This window comes from Bufo bufo, chromosome 4, assembly GCF_905171765.1.
Source record: "Bufo bufo chromosome 4, aBufBuf1.1, whole genome shotgun sequence".
NCBI lineage: Eukaryota > Metazoa > Chordata > Amphibia > Anura > Bufonidae > Bufo > Bufo bufo.
Window position 1 is genome coordinate 50194771 of NC_053392.1, and position 14094 is coordinate 50208864.

Sequence of the window (14094 nt, forward strand, 5' to 3'; positions counted from 1 at the left end):
TGAACTGTGCCTGGTGCTGCGGTTATAAATTCTTCCTACTGCACACTATATAACAGCAGCAGGCACAGTTCATGGGGAGGGGGAGTATGTAATAAAAACTATAGACGTAAGTTATCATAAGTATATGTCAGTTTGCTGGAGTTAAAATTTCTATTACAGCTCAGGTCAGACCAGCAATCAGACCCCCAATGTTAATCAGACCTCAAATCAGACCCCCAATGCCTCAGATCAACCCCCCAACCTTCAGCCATCTATCAGCCCTCATGTCAGCCATCTATCAGCCCTCATGTCAGCCATCTATCAGCCCCTCATGTCAGCCATCTATCAGCCTTCATGTCAGCCATAATCCCTCATGTCAGCCATCATCCCTCATGTCAGCCATCTATCAGCCCTCATGTCAGCCATCATCCCTCATGTCAGCCATCATCCCTCATGTCAGCCATCTATCAGCCTTCATGTCAGCCATCATCCCTCATGTCAGCCATCTATCAGCCCTCATGTCAGCCATCATCCCTCATGTCAGCTATCAGTGCAAATAAAATAAAAAAAAACACTTACCTCTCCTGCTCCTGGACGCTACAGCTGCTCACCATCGCGATCCTCTTCATCCTGCTGTCAGCTGTGCTCTGTAAACCGGCGCGCACAGTGTGAGGTCACAGAGCGCCCTCATGCTGTGTGCAGCCAGGGCTGGTGCAAGAATTTTTGCCACCCTAGGCGAAAGCAAATTTTGCCGCCCATTGACTCCGCCCATTGACCACGCCCCTTTACACGCACCCTTTTTCGGACACCTATTCCATGCAACATTGTGCACTGTCTGTGGGGGCAGTTAGTATTACTTAGTGGGGGCACTGGGGGGCAAATTACGTAATGGGCACTGCCCATTACGTAATTTTCCCCCCAGTGCCCCAACAAAGTAATACTAACTGCCCCCACAGACAGTGCACAACTGCACACTGCCCATTACGTAATTTGCCCCAGTGCCCCCACTGAGTAATACTGCCCCCACAGACAGTGCACAATGCCCCCACTAAGTAATACTGCCCCCACAGACAGTGCACAACTGCACACTGCCCATTACGTAATTTGCCCCCCAGTGCCCCCACTAAGTAATACTGAACTGCCCCCACAGACTGACACTGTGCACAGTCACACTCCAGCCAGGCAGGCTCCATTATGTAATTTGAAATTGCCGCCAAAGCACCCCCCCTCCCCCCCGAACAAGCACAGGCTCGCAGGGGCAGCACAATCCACCATGATCTGGCCGGCCGGCAAGTACAGGAGGAGTCAGATGGATGACAGCCAGGTAGGGGGCGTGGCGCGGGGGCGGCGGCTAGGAATCAGGAGAAGATGTTAGAACTTAGATGGATGGATCACAAGTAGGGGGCGTGGCGCGGGCGGCGGCTAGTCGGGAATCGGGATACGGACTCCAGAGCGCCGGCGCCCCCAGGCAGAGTGCGCTCAATGCGGTGGCCTACTCTGCTTATGGGTGGCGCCGGCCCTGTGTGCAGCCCTGCACAGCCGACAGCTGAGGATCAGGAAGCGGTGAGTACAGAGCCTTCACCACTTCCCGGTCCTCCGGTACTAATGAGCGCTTGCATAATGGAAGCGCTTCATTAGTATTTGCCCCATAAGACGTAGGGGCGAAATTTATCAGTATGGATGCATGGACAGACCATTGCTGCGTCTTATTTTTTAAAGAGGCGTATGCTGCTGGTCTATGATAAATCTGCCCATAATTATTTTTGTCCCAAATTGTTTAATTCGGTTATTTTCAATTTTCCAGTAGAAAAGAGAGTGGCGTAGGAATAGGAGGGGGCAGATAAGAGTAATGGGATTGCCTAGAGTTGAGGTATGGGGGCCCAATTCAGGTTCTTCCTATGGTTTCTAATGAATTCTTTATACTCCTCCAAAAGAAGGCTGTGACTTGTTATACAGGGAGTGCAGAATTATTAGGCAAGTTGTATTTTTAAGGATTAATTTTATTATTGAACAACAACCATGTTCTCAATGAACCCAAAAAACTCATTAACCCCTTAAGGACTCAGCCCTATTTCACCTTAAGGATTTGGCCATTTTTTGCAAATCTGACCAGTGTCACTTTAAGTGCTGATAACTTTAAAACGCTTTGACTTATCCAGGCCGTTCTGAGATTGTTTTTTCGTCACATATTGTACTTCATGACACTGCTAAAATTGGGTCAAAAAAGTTAATTTTTTTCCATAAAAAAATACCATATTTACCAAAAATTTTGAAAAATTAGCAAATTTCAAAGTTTCAGTTTCTCTACTTCTGTAATACATAGTAATACCCCCAAAAATTTTGATGACTTTACATTCCCCATATGTCTACTTCATGTTTGTAGCATTTTGGGATTGATATTTTATTTTTTGGGGATGTTACAAGGCTTAGAAGTTTAGAAGCAAATCTTGAAATTTTTCAGAAATTTACAAAAACCAAATTTTTAGGGACCACTACAGGTCTGAAGTCACTTTGCGAGGCTTACATAATAAAAACCGCCCAAAAATGACCCCATTCTATAAACTACACCCCTCAAGGTATTCAAAACTGATTTTACAAGCTTCGTTAACCCTTTAGGTATTGCACAAGAGTTATTGGCAAATGGGGATGAAATTAGAGAATTTCATTTTTTTGCCTAATTTTCCATTTTAACCCATTTTTTCCACTAACAAGCAAGGGTTAACAGCTAAACAAGACTGTATCTTTATTGCCCTGACTCTGCCATTTACAGAAACACCCCATATGTGGCCGTAAACTACTGTACGGGCACACAGTAGGGCGTAGAGTGAAAGGTGCGCCGTTTGGTTTTTGGAGGGCTGATTTTGCTGGACTGTTTTTTTGACACCATGTCCCATTTGAAGCCCCCCTGATGCACCCCTAGAGTAGAAACTCCATAAAAGTGACCCCATCTAAGAAACTACACCCCTCAAGGTATTCAAAACTGATTTTACAAACTTTGTTAACCCTTTAGGTGTTGCACAAGAGTTATTGGCAAATGGGGATGAAATTTGAGAATTTCATTTTTTTGCCTAATTTTCCATTTTAACCCATTTTTTCCACTAACAAAGCAAGGGTTAACAGCCAAACAAGACTGTATCTTTATTGCCCTGACTCTGCCGTTTACAGAAACACCCCATATGTGGCCGTAAACTACTGTACGGCCACACAGCGGGGCGTAGAGGGAAAGGTGGGCCGTATGGTTTTTGGAAGCCAGATTTTGCTGGACTGGTTTTTTGACACCATGTCCCATTTAAAGCCCCCCTGATGCACCCCTAGAGTAGAAACTCCATAAAAGTGACCCCATCTAAGAAACTACACCCCTCAAGGTATTCAAAACTGATTTTACAAACTTTGTTAACCCTTTAGGTGTTGCACAAGATTTAATGGAAAATAGAGATACAATTTCAAGATTTCACTTTTTTGGCAGATTTTCCATTTTAATATTTTTTTTCCAGTTACAAAGCAAGGGTTAACAGCCAAACAAAACTCATTATTTATGGCCCTGATTCTGTAGTTTACAGAAAAACCCCATATGTGTTCGTAAACCGCTGTACGGGCACACAGCAGGGCGCAGAAGGAAAGGAATGCCATACGGTTTTTGGAAGGCAGATTTTGCTGGACTGGTTTTTTTGACACCATGTCCCATTTGAAGCCCCCCTGATGCACCCCTAGAGTAGAAACTCCATAAAAATGACCCCATTTTAGAAAGTACGGAATAAGGTGGCAGCTTTGTTGGTACTAGTTTAGGGTACATATGATTTTTGGTTGCTCTATATTACACTTTTTTGTGCGGCAAGGTAACAAGAAATAGCTTTTTTGGCACGTTTTTTTTTTTTGTTATTTACAACATTCATCTGACAGGTTAGATCATGTGGTAATTTTATAGAGCAGGTTGTCGCGGACGCGGCGATACCTAATATGTATACAATTTTTTTTATTTATGTAAGTTTTATACAATAACTTCATTTTTAAAACCCAAAAAAGTTTTAGTGTCTCTATAGTCTAAGAGCCATAGTTTTTTCAGTTTTTGGGCGATTATCTTGAGTAGGGTCTCATTTTTTGCGGGATGAGATGACGGTTTGATTGGCACTATTTTGGGGTGCATATGACTTTTTAATCGCTTGTTATTACACTTTTTGTGACGTAAGATGACCAAAAATGGCTTTTTTTACACCGTTTTTATTTTTTATTTTTTACGGTGGTCACCTGAGGGGTTAGATCATGTGATATTTTTATAGAGCCGGTCGATACGGACGCGGCGATACCTAATATGTATACTTTATTTTTATTGATGTAAGTTTTACACAATGATTTCATTTTTGAAACAAAAAAAGTCATGTTTTAGTGTTTCTTTAGTCTAAGAGCCATAGTTTTTTCAGTTTTTGGGCGATTATCTTGGGTAGGGTATGATTTTTGCGGGATGAGATGACGGTTTGATTGGTACTATTTTGGCGTACATGTGACTTTTTTGATCACTTTTATTACCTTTTTTGGGAAGTAAGGTGGGCAAAATTTCAATTTTCTCATAGTTTTTATTTTTTTATTTTTATGGTGTTCACCGTGCGGGGAAAGTAACATGACCGTTTTATAGATCAGGTCGTTACAGACGCGGCAATACCTAATATGTGTAGTGTATTTTATTTTTTTAATTTTTATTCAGTGATGAATGTTTTTTTTTTTATCTTAACTTTTTTCACTTTTTTTTTACTTTTTTTTTGACCCAGACCCACTTGGTTCTGGAAGATCCAGTGGGTCTGATGTCTGTATAATACAGTACAGTACAATATATATTGTTCTGTACTGTATTTTACTTACACTGAACAGATCTATGCTTTTAGCACAGATCTGTTCAGCACCATGGACAGCAGGACACCTGAGCAGGCGTCCTGTTGCCATGGGAACCTTCCCCGTCTGCCACAACTTCGCAGACGGGGAAGGGTAAGCACAGGGCTGAGGAGGGCTCTCTGGGGGCTCTCTCCCTCTCCATCGGGGGGCTGCAAAGGCACAGCAGCCCCCCGATGGAGAGGGAGGGAGCTCCCTGACCAATGACAGTTAACTTTTTCCATACAGCGGTCCGTACGGACCGCGGTATGGAAAGGGTTAAACGGCTGACATCTGCACAGATGTCAGCCGTTTATACCAGGGTGCCTGCAATGTGCTGGCACCCTGGTATAACCACTAGAAGCCAACGATCATTCATGGGGAGGCGGGCGCAGGATCGCGATCCCGCCTGCCGCACCGCCCGCCTCCCGCAATGCCCCCACCGCATGCGACACCCCCCCCGCACCACCCGCCGGCATCAAATCGTGCAGGGGTGCAGGGGGGGGGTGAAAAATATTGATTATAGGCACTCAAAAGTTTCTGATCGCCGCGGTCAGGGACTGCGGGGATCAGAAACTGCAAAAAGCGCAGCAAACCACAGGTCTGAATTGACCTGCGGTTTGCTGCGATCGCCGACACGGGGGGGTCACATGACCCCCCCTGGCGTTGTCACAGGATGCTGGCTGAAGGATTTCAGCCGAAATCCCGTTCTGATTAACCCCTGGGGCGCCGGAATACTGATTTCAAGTTAGGACGTACCGGTACGCCCTGAGTCCTTAAGGACTCGGGAAATAGGGCGTACCGATACGCCCTGCGTCCTTAAGGGGTTAATATCAAAGCTGAATATTTTTGGAAGTAGTTTTTAGTTTGTTTTTAGTTTTAGCTATTTTAGGGGGATATCTGTGTGTGCAGGTGACTATTACTGTGCATAATTATTAGGCAACTTAACAAAAAACTAATATATACCCATTTCAATTATTTTTTTTTACCAGTGAAACCAATATAACATCTCAACATTCACAAATATACATTTCTGACATTCAAAAACAAAACAAAAACAAATCAGTGACCAATATAGGCACCTTTCTTTGCAAGGACACTCAAAAGCCTGCCATCCATGGATTCTGTCAGTGTTTTGATCTGTTCACCATCAACATTGCGTGCAGCAGCAACCACAGCCTCCCAGACACTGTTCAGAGAGGTGTACTGTTTTCCCTCCTTGTAAATCTCACATTTGATGATGGACCACAGGTTCTCAATGGGGTTCAGATCAGGTGAACAAGGAGGCCATGTCATTAGATTTTCTTCTTTTATACCCTTTCTTGCCAGCCACGCTGTGGAGTACTTGGACGCGTGTGATGGAGCATTGTCCTGCATGAAAATCATGTTTTTCTTGAAGGATGCAGACTTCTTCCTGTACCACTGCTTGAAGAAGGTGTCTTCCAGAAACTGGCAGTAGGACTGGGAGTTGAGCTTGACTCCATCCTCAACCCGAAAAGGCCCCACAAGCTCATCTTTGATGATACCAGCCCAAACCAGTACTCCACCTCCACCTTGCTGGCGTCTGAGTCGGACTGGAGCTCTCTGCCCTTTACCAATCCAGCCACGGGCCCATCCATCTGGCCCATCAAGACTCACTCTCATTTCATCAGTCCATAAAACCTTAAAAAAATCAGTCTTGAGATATTTCTTGGCCCAGTCTTGACGTTTCAGCTTGTGTGTCTTGTTCAGTGGTGGTCGTCTTTCAGCCTTTCTTACCTTGGCCATGTCTCTGAGTATTGCACACCTTGAGCTTTTGGGCACTCCAGTGATGTTGCAGCTCTGAAATATGGCCAAACTGGTGGCAAGTGGCATCTTGGCAGCTGCACGTTTGACTTTTCTCAGTTCATGGGCAGTTATTTTGTGCCTTGGTTTTTCCACACGCTTCTTGCGACCCTGTTGACTATTTTGAATGAAACGCTTGATTGTTCGATGATCACGCTTCAGAAGCTTTGCAATTTTAAGAGTGCTGCATCCCTCTGCAAGATATCTCACTATTTTTGACTTTTCTGAGCCTGTCAAGTCCTTCTTTTGACCCATTTTGCCAAAGGAAAGGAAGTTGCCTAATAATTATGCACACCTAATATAGGGTGTTGATGTCATTAGACCACACCCCTTCTCATTACAGAGATGCACATCACCTAATATGCTTAATTGGTAGTAGGCTTTCGAGCCTATACAGCTTGGAGTAAGACAACATGCATAAAGAGGATGATGTGGTCAAAATACTCATTTGCCTAATAATTCTGCACGCAGTGTATATGTTATTTCTAGGGGTTTCAAAAGCTGTGCCCAATAGTGATGAGCGGCAGGGGCAATATCTGAATTCGCAATATTTTGCGAATATTTGGCTAAATATTCGTCATATATTCGCAAATTTGAGAATTTGCGATAATTTTCTTGATTGCGAAAATCGGCAATGTAATGGTCTGACTACTGTGGTAAGGTGCAGGGTACCGTAATGGATGGCAGATACTTGTCATCGAGGTTCCTGGCCTCGGTGAGGTAAGAGCCAGGTTTTGTGTGTTAACAGCAGAAGCTGTTGACACCTTTAATACTTAGTATGGCTGTAAAGCCAAATCCGGGCCGGCTTTTACTGGGAGTAGGTAAAGAGTTGGGCGGGTGCCTACTCCCCACGTTCCAGAACCAGGTTATGGAGCTGGGATTTAAATTCCCAGGCAGCAACCTCAGCTGGGAGGAGAAGGAAGTAAAATCACTGTGAGTCTAGGTGGTTTTTGCAGTGTGTGGAGCTGAGGCCTGGACCCCAACACAGGGAGGAAACTTTATGTGGCTGTGCGATCAGCCAGGACAGGACTCATTCCAGTAAAGGAGCCAGGTGAAGCTCTCTATTATTTTGTGTGTGAACTAACACCAAGTGACTGATTTGCTTTTCTGTTTGAGCAAGTGTGAAATAAACAATCTTTTGCTTAATTACCTGGACTCCATTTGCCTCTATACTGCACCCACACCCCTGTCTACCAGAGTAAATCCCCACATTTGGTGGAGGATGCGGGAAGGAGCAGTGAGGCTGGCCTGAGGGCCAGGAAAGTTTTGTTTTGCCTTAAACACCGCTGGATGTCATACATTAAGCCGGCAAAGCTGCACCTTGAGTTCCCTGACAAGATGGAGGCTGTTGTGAAAGCCCTCATGGAGGCTAACCTACAGCAGCGGGAGGAGAACAGCAGCAGGAAACTAACCAACATGTAATAGCGTTGCAAGCAGCAGGAGCAGCCCCGAGCACTTTTGATGCCAGGAAAGCGGTTCGGCCATTCCAAAGATGGGTTCCTCTGATGTCGAGACCTACCTGGCAGTGTTTGAGAAAGTTATCATCCGGGAGAAGTTGCCCCGAGACCAATGGGCTGAGATTCTCACTCCATTCCTGTTGTCTGGACCCCAGCAGGTTTTCTTCGATCTGCCCGAGGACCGAGTGGCTGATTACCAGGTCGTCAAGGGTGAGATATTGGCCAGACTGGGGGTGAACCTTTTGGTATGGGCTCAGCGGGTGCATCAGTGGGAGTTTAACCCGGCTGAACCTGCCAGACCCCAGTACTATGACTTGTTGCATCGTTTACAAAAATGGCTGCAGCCAGAGACACTGAGCCCCGCTGTTATGCTGGACCGGTTGTTGGCTGACATCTTCTGGAGGGCTTTGCCATACACTCTCCAACACTGGGTAGGCCAGGTATCGGCGGGTAACGCCCTAGAGATGGTCGACCTGGTGGAGCGTTTTGAGGCCACTGAAAATATACAAGGGGATTCTTTTAAGAGGGGGCCGATAAAAGCCAGGAAAGCCTCGCCTTCGACCCGACGGCCGGTTCCAGCAAAGCCTGCTCGGGACGTGCCCCCCGCAGACCCGGCTCCCATTATCTGATGGCGGTGCCAGGAACCGGGTCACATAATAGCTGACTGTCCCCGTCAAGACGAACCCATGGACACCAACTTTGGCTATCGGCAGTCCTTGTATGCCAGGAGACTGTGTGCAGCTGGTGCCCTTGAGACATTAGAAGTGAAGGTGGGAAATACTTTGGCGGTGGCGCTGCTGGACTCAGGGAGCCTGGTGACCCTTGTTAGCGCTGCCCTGGTGCTGCCCGTCGAGTACACGGGCCGAAAGGTGGGGGTGATATGTATTCATGGGGACTTGAAAGATCATCCCACGCCCAGGTGACCTTGTCCACGGTCGCCAGCAAGTGGACTCACAAGGTGGTCGTAGCCACCACCCTCCCACGCAAACTAGTAATAGGGAGAGACTTACCTGGTTTCCCGTCCCTGTGGCCAGAGGTTAAATGTGATGATACACACAGGTCAGGGGTATCTCAACCAGAGTGGCCCTGCTCAGGGGGGGAACCCAGAGCCATGGGAATCTGAGGTCGAAGGGCCTGCAGTGGGGGTATCCACCTCGGAGGAGGAGGAGACAACCCCACTAAATGTGATGGTGGGAGACGTGGAGGAGTTGCCACCAGGACCGGAGTTGGCAGACCTCAACGTCTCTTGTGAAAAGTTTGGTACTGCACAGCACCGGGATCCCACCCTGACTCGGGCCTGGGAAAAAGTGGTGATAGTAGAGGGTGAGCCGCAACAATGTATGTTTCCCCGGTTTGTCGTTCGCCAAGAATTGCTATACCGGGAAAATCAGTTACGAGGGGAGCAAATTGAACAGCTAGTGGTGCCCAAGCCTTACCGTAAGCTCGTATTAGAATTAGCCCACCAACATGTTCTTGGGGGTGACCTGGGCCAGCAGAAAACACAGGACCGAGTTATACAGCGGTTTTACTGGCCCAGTGTGTTTAAAGAGGTGGCACAGTATTGTGAGTCTTGCCCAACGTGCCAGATTACTAGCCCCCAGCCCTATTTCCGTAGTCCCTTGGTACCCCTCCTGATCATCGAGTTACCGTTTGAGCGTATCGCGATGGACCTCGTAGGCCCCGTTCCGAAGTCCGCTAGAGGTCACCAACACATCCTGGTAATCTTGGATTATGCAACACGGTACCCCAAGGCGGTGCCACTTCGTCATACATCAGCTAAGTTAATAGCCCGGGCGTTAATGGAGATGTTCTCCCGAGTGGGGCTCCCTAAAGAGGTGTTGACTGACCAGGGGACCCCGTTTATGTCCAAGGTCATGAGGGAGCTATGTAAATTGTTCCGCATAAAACAGTTGAGGACGTCCGTGTACCACCCGCAGACAGATGGCCTCATAGAAAGGTTCAACCGGACTCTAAAAAATATGTTAAAACGGGTGGTATGTAGGGATGGGAAGGATTGGGATCTTCTGTTGCCCTATCTTATGTTCTCTGTGCGAGAAGTGCCCCAGGCGTCGACGGGTTTCTCGCCCTTCGAACTGTTGTATGGTCAGCATCCGCGAGGTCTGCTGGACATAGCGAAAGAGGTGTGGGAACAACAACCTACTTCCCATAAGAGCCTGATTGAGTATGTCACCCAGATGGAGACAGTGCTGCCACTAGTAAGGGAACATATGGAAGCTGCCCAGCGAGCCCAAGGGGGGGTATATAATCGCCAGGCTAGGTGGCAGGGTCCATATGAAATACTTGAGAAAATGGGAACGGTGACTTACAAGGTACACCAGCCCGGACGGAGGAAGCCGGAGCAGGTGTACCATGTGAATTTATTAAAGCCCTGGCGAGATAGGGAGACTAGTCCGGACGCCTGTCCTCGACCAGGGTTTTTAGGGTTAGAGTGTCAAGTTCCAAGGTCTAACTCGGTAGAAGCTGTTGCCACGATAAAGGTTGCTAATAATCTGTCCTCTAAACAGGCTCAAGAGATCAAGGAGTTTGTTAGCAGGAACACGGATGTGTTCTCGGACCTTCCGGGATGTACCTCTGTAGTCCGCCATGACATTGTCACGGAACCTCGGGTCAGTGTCCGGTTGAGACCATATAGGGTACCTGAGGCCCGCCGACAAGCCATTCCGGAAGTCGGTACTGTGGATGACAATATCATCCAGGTAAGCTGAAGAGTACCGACGATGTGGACGCAGCACAATGTCCATAAGCCGTTGAAAAGTGGCGGGGGCACCATGCAGACGAAAGGGTAGCACCTTGTACTGATACAGCCCTTCAGGTGTGATGTAGGCAGTTTTCTCTTTGGCAGCCTCTGTTAAGGGGACCTGCCAGTACCCTTTCGTGAGGTCCAAAACAGATAAGCTCATCGACCTGGGACATGGGATACACATCGAATTTGGAAATCTCGTTCAGTTTACGAAAATCATTACAGAACCGTAACGTCCCGTCTGGCTTGGGTATTAAGACTATAGGACTGACCCACTATCTTTTAGACTCCTCAATGACATCTGGTTGCAGCGTTAACTGCACTTCCTCTGAGATGGCTTGTTGCCGAGCCTCGGGTACCCGGTATGGTTTTAACTGGATTTTGGCCTGAGGTTCTTTGACAATGTCATGCTGGATTGTGGAAGTGTGTCCAGGGAGATCCGAGAACACATCCGTGTTTGGACTAACGAACTCCCTGGCCTCCTGAGCCCGTTTACAGGAGAGGCTGTCAGCAACTTTTACGGCGGCAACCGCTTCCTTTGCATCAGACAAAGGAGCCGGAACCTCTTCCCCTAGAAAACCCGGACGCGGGCTGTCTTCCGTAGAGGTCTCCCTATCCTTCCACGGCTTAAGTAAATGGTAACATGGTAGATTCTGTTCCGGCTTTCGCCGCCCTGGCTGGTGTACCTTGTAGTTCACCTCTCCAACTTTCTCGAGTACCTCATAGGGCCCCTGCCACCTAGACAGGAACTTACTGTCCACGGTCGGTCCCAGAACCAAAACCCGATCACCCGGGTTAAAGATCCGGATCCGAGCATGCCGATTATAGACCCGACTCTGGGCTCGTTGAGATGCCTCCATATGCTCCCTAACCAGAGGCAACACTGTCTCTATCCGTTCTTGCATCTGGGTAACGTACTTAATAGCACTTTTATATGGAGTGGGCTGTTGTTCCCATGCCTCTTTGGCTACATCCAAGAGACCGTGAGGGTGTCTGCCATATAGTAGTTCAAAGGGCGAGAACCCAGTAGAGGTCTGGGGTACCTCTTGCACTGCGAACATGAGATAGGGCAGAAGAATGTCCCAGTCCTTCCCATCTTCAGCCACCACCATTTTCAACATATTTTTTAATGTTTGGTTAAACCTTTCTACCAGACCGTCTGTTTGCGGATAGTAAACGGACGTCCGTAGCTGTTTTATGTGCAGCAACTTACAGAGTTCCCTCATCACCTTGGATATAAAAAGGTTCCCCTGGTCAGTCAGAACCTCCTTAGGTAGCCCCACTCGGGAGAACATTTCCATTAGCCCCTTAGCTGGACCGTTCCAGGGTAGCCCTTACTAGGGACACCAGACTCCCTGAGTTCAGCAGGGCCTCCACTACAGTGTCTACCACTTTCACAGGGCACACATGATTTAGAGTTTCTGGGGTACCCGCTGCTCATAGCTTCCTGGCATATAACGACTGACGGAAGCCATAGTTTGTGTCCATGGGTTCCACCTGATGTGGACATTCAGCTCGTACATGGCCAGGCTCACGACACTGCCAGCAGACTATCGGAGCCGGATCCATAGGGGGTACATCCCGGACGGGTTTGGTGGACACAAGTTGCCGGGTCTGGGGTGGACATTTACGGGATTTGACTGCCCCCCTCCCAAAAGAACCCCCCTGTAGATTCCGGGTAGTCTCATAGCGTTCCACCAGGTCGACCATCTCAAGGCATTTCCTGGAGAGACCTGGCCGATCCATTGCTGGAAAGGGGGTGGCAAAGCCCTCCAGAACATCAGCCAATATTCTATCCAGCATAGCCATGGGACTCAGCACCTCAAACTATAGCCACTTTTGCAAAATGTTGAGCAAGTCATAATATTGGGGTCTCGCGGGCTCAGCAGGCCTAAACCCTCACTGATGTACCCGTTGGGCCCGGACCAACACATTCACCCCAGTCTTGCCAAAATCTCACCCTTCACTTTTTGGTAGTCGGCTGCTTGATCGTCTGGCAAGTCGAAATACACCCGCTGGGAATCGGATGCCAGGAACAAAGTGACGACCTCAGCCCACTGGTCTCGGGTAGGTTCTCCCTTGTGGCCACTTTCTCGTACATCGCCAGGTAGGTTTCGATGTCATCTGCGGGTGTCATCTTAGGAATCGCCGCACGGACTGCCTTCCGGGCATCGTGGACGATTCGGGGTTGCTCCTGCTGTCTGCAAAGCCATCACCTGTTGTAGCAGCAACTGGTTGGTCTCTTGCTGCTACTTGTTAGCCTCCCGTTGTTGCAGGTTTATCTCTCGCTGCTGCAGATTAGCCTCCATGAGGGCCTTCACAACAGCCTCCATTTTGTAATACAGCTGGTTTGATGTATGACATACCACCGTGCCCAAAAAGGCAAACCAAAAAATATTTTGGCGTTCACACCAGCCTCACTGCTCATGCACGCATCCTCCACCAATTGTGGGGATTCGCTCTGGTAGTTAGGATAAGCGGGCGCAGTACAGAGGCAAAATACATGTTCGTAATTCAAACTTCATTGTTTATTAACACATGATGCCAAAAACAAAATGTCACTTTTGCAGTGTTGGTGTTACTTCACACCTAATGGCAAGTTAATAAAACAAAAGTCACCTGGTTCTGCCTCAGAAAGTTCAAATACAGGCTTTAGGCTGCCTGTTCCCCTGCCACATGGGTCTCTGCTCTCCAGCCCACCACAGGCCTCAGATCCCAGCACACAGACCTCCTGAGCTCCACTGTCAGACGGAGGTAATCCTCTCCACCTGTCAGTGCTGGCTGGTTTTTATGCCTGGAAAAACCCGGCCTGGAACGTGGGGAGTAGTCACCCACCCAGCACTTTGACTACTCCCAGTAAGAGCCATCTTGGATCAGCTATTACAGCCATGCCAAGTACCAAGGTGTCAAACAACAACTGCTGCTGACACATAAAAACCGGCTCTTACTCCACCGAGGCCAGGAACCTCGGTGACACGTACCTATCATCCACGATGATTCCTTGTACCTTTTTACAGAGCATTTCATAAACCTTGTTGAAAGGCTGCAGGGCAGCCAATCAACAAGCTTTTAAACTGTAGGCACTTAGAAGCCATCACAGCCATGCCTACTAATGGCATGGCTGTGATTGGCCAGTGCATCATGTGACTCAGCCTCTATAAAAGCAGGTATTGCAGGGAGAGGAAGCAGGCAGCTTAACTGAGGGAGAGAGTT